The 3,545-nt window shown below is 32.1% G+C and overlaps 1 long non-coding RNA gene across 1 annotated transcript; it reads right to left on the bottom strand.

The window, feature by feature from the left end:
- Nucleotides 1–1,385: 1,385 nt before the first annotated feature.
- Nucleotides 1,386–3,316, bottom strand: LOC105117292 (uncharacterized). The gene is made up of 2 exons (XR_840713.1): nucleotides 3,237–3,316; nucleotides 1,386–1,586 (listed from the first exon to the last, which is right to left on the bottom strand). It is a non-coding gene; the product is annotated as an uncharacterized LOC105117292 (long non-coding RNA).
- Nucleotides 3,317–3,545: the final 229 nt, after the last annotated feature.

The following is a 3,545-nucleotide window of genomic DNA, read 5'->3' as shown; positions in this document are numbered from 1 at the left end:
AAAGTATGGTGAGATTCATTAATAATGTGGGGTCCACAAGCTAAACCCTAGTTTAAATTTGTTACCAAACATGATACGTGAACAATGATACTTATGCTAGATTTCAAGTATTCATTTTCACTTTCAAAGCTGACAAAAATGTGAGAAATTGTATTATTATGGTGAGATTTATTAATAATTTTCATAGGTGGTCCCATGATTTGTGCGAGCGCAGAGAGCAGGTCTTTTCATGCCTAAGAATTTGTTTGCCACTCTGAATACGAATGTGTACAGTGAATTTGAATTTTGATTTACACAATAACGATAATGAATGGATGGAATAGATGTTTTCGTACCTTAACTTCACTAGAGCCATAAACAGAGATATCTTGAGGATGCCCATGTAGACAGAGCAAGTGATTGAAAAAATATGCACCAAAGCAATTTGCTGACACAAGAGTAAGGGATTCCAACTTCCTCTGTGGCCCTTCTAATCTTCCTCTTCTTCTCAAGGAAAGCTTCAAATAGGGGCAATGGAGTCACTCTATCCTCTTCAACTCTAAACGGAAAGAACCTCTAATATGCACAGAAAATTACATGTATAAGCTTAGATAGCCCACCACGCATGCACATAACTATAAATAACATTCTCCAAATTGTTATACTTTAACAAGAGAATATATATACCTTTATATTATTAGCAACCTTTATGGTTTATATGATATTGAGGAGTTTGTTTGATGTCATGATGAATAAAAATATCAAAATGAAACAAATTATGTAATCCAATAAATAATCATCAAAATATTAAATGATGGGCTTGAAAAAAATTATCCTAGAAAAATCAATAAAGATCAAATTATGATGAATTAAATTTGAAAAAAAAACTAATAAAAAAATACAAAAAATAAAAATAAAAAGAAGAAAAAAGACCCATATGCTTACGTTTGGTTAGACCAATGTGTTTAAGCCTCTAAAAAAAGGTGAGGAGTATGAGCCAAGAGTAGTCTACACAACTAAGCCTCTTTATTTTAACTTTTTTAAGTGGTGGATAATATTTTTATCCCCCCTTAATTTTTTTGAAAAAAGAATAGAGATGTTGCATCACAAGCTTTGCCCTTATTATGGTGACTTTTGGTCACTGGAAAGTTAGGGGTTTGATAAAATAATAATTCATTCTTAACCATATTTTGACATAAAAATTCAAAAAATATCATAAACACCTTGAAAATCATTCTCTAACAACCTAAAAATATTCCTAAAAAACCACAATAAACTTGAAACTGATTTTTTCTACCTAAAGTTCACCATCTCATATAAGGTCATGTGAAAATAACACATAGGATAAAACTATACTCATCAAAAGTAATGATAATGGCCTCGACCTCACAACTTGACCTTTTAGATGTCCGTCTATCTGCGGACGTTACAAACAAGAAAACAAATTCAAGACATGGAAATCACAGATCATACAACTCATTCAAAAGTAGCAGCTGTAGGATCTGGAGAACTAGTGAGAAAAATATCAAGAAGTTGATCGATCATTCTAAATTCTAGGTCTCGATATAGCCCAGAAGCCTCCAAGTCATCCTCTCCTAGTTCAAACCCTATTGACACGACTGAAAGATTGATGTCTTCTCCCAAGTGCAGGAGTGTCAAAGTAATAAATAACCCGGCAAGACCGGGGTCGAACCACAGGGAGGTTAATTGTACAAATTATAAACAACAATTACAAAACAACAATAACAACAACAACAATAGTAATAATAATACTAATAATAATAATAATAAAGAAAGAGAAGAAGAAGAAGATGATGATGATGAGAACTTAGAGATGAAATATTAAAGTAAGGATTAAACAATAATAATAATAACAAATGTCAAGGTTAGAGGTTCCACTAATGGTATGTCAAACAAGTATAGTATAAACTCTTATTATTCAATTGGAAACCATGTATAGTATAAACTCTTATTATTGAATTGGAAACCACACACAAAGGAGGTTCCAATCAGATTATATATTGTTAACATGATTACATTAGTCATCTTATTCAATTAATGCTAATACTTGTAAATCTCGTCAAGCATTCATGATTATAACTTATGTTAACAACAAATCAAGTTCCTTTCATAGCTCAGGTGTCGGTTATACCATACATTATGGGCTATGAAAGTGCCAAGCATTTGTTGTACCAAGTGTTATACAACATAAATCAAGATTAGTCATTTAACAAGCAAAGTATTAAAGAGTGAACAAGATAACAAATATAAAACATGTTAGTACCAAACATTAAAGTCCATATTAAGTTTACATTATACTTATTCTCACACCATTAGTGTAACCTTTTCAACTTGACATAATTAACTTAGCTAGACATAATGAAAGAAAGGAAAATAGATAAACAAAATAAGAACATGAAAGTTAACTAAGTAAAGGAAAGGAAATGAAAGACATAAACTTAATATTAATGAAAGCAAAGCATAAACATTACAAAAAATACAAAGAAAGAAAGGAAGAGCATGATCTTGATCTGGAAACCAAGATGCCTAAATGCATGGCAAATGCCTCCTTTTATAGGCCAAAATTGGGAACTATTGATTTGATGACTAATTGATAAGTGGGTGGCCAACTTTTGACTTGGTGACAATCCTTATCTTCTCTTGTCTGCCCAAAACATCATTGATAACGTCAAAATTGGAGCTAGTTGTAAACAAGAAAGTTGTAGGCAATTGTCTCAGCTTTCTTGTGTAAAACCTTCAGCTCATTTGGACTTCTAGAACTCCAGATATGGCCAAAATACCGAACAGTGCTCGGGCTGGAAGACAGATTCGGGCTTCTTTGTTGTTGCTACAATTTGGACTTGATAATGGCCTTTTTAGATCTTGGGCTCCATATGAAAGTTGTAGGCCTATGTCTTACCTTTCCATCCATATAAATTGGACCTAAATTTGAGATCTGTAGCTCCATATATGACCTAATTACCGAACAGTGTTCCGGTTTGGATTGCACCGACATCTCTTCTCTAAGTTTGACCATCTCTTTATCCATGCAATTTAAGTTCTTCAAGTCATCAATCAATCCTTTCATTTATGTGATAGGCCTGCATTAAAAATAGACATTTACCACAATTTAAAGGTATCTTATATTATTAGATATATTATTATAAAACATGCTTTGGTTAAGGAGTTATTGATACTTCAAGTGCAAAATGATGATATAAAACCATGATAAAAATGCACTTTTAAGTACTAATCACCTATCGTGTCACCCTTCACGAACAAACTGTGAAGAATAGAAACTGGAATATTTTATGGATATGGAAGGGCTTAAACAGATGTTAGCAACGTTGATAAGTTTGAGTAATTATCTCCAAGTTGGATTTCCAGTATTTAAGTCCCATTGTATCTCTAATGTTAGCTGTAGAAATATATCCTAGAATCCTTGTAAATGTGTGATTATATCCTAATAAAAATAGCTTTTCATATAGTTATACAATAAGCTTGAAACTATAGGATCAGGAAAACAAAGCTTTGTAAAGTTGGTTATTTATACTGTGCTTGTAATA

This window comes from Populus euphratica, unplaced genomic scaffold (assembly GCF_000495115.2).
Source record: "Populus euphratica unplaced genomic scaffold, PopEup_1.0 scaffold1270.1, whole genome shotgun sequence".
Taxonomy (NCBI): domain Eukaryota; kingdom Viridiplantae; phylum Streptophyta; class Magnoliopsida; order Malpighiales; family Salicaceae; genus Populus; species Populus euphratica.
This window is presented reverse-complemented; position numbering and strand designations above follow the sequence as displayed.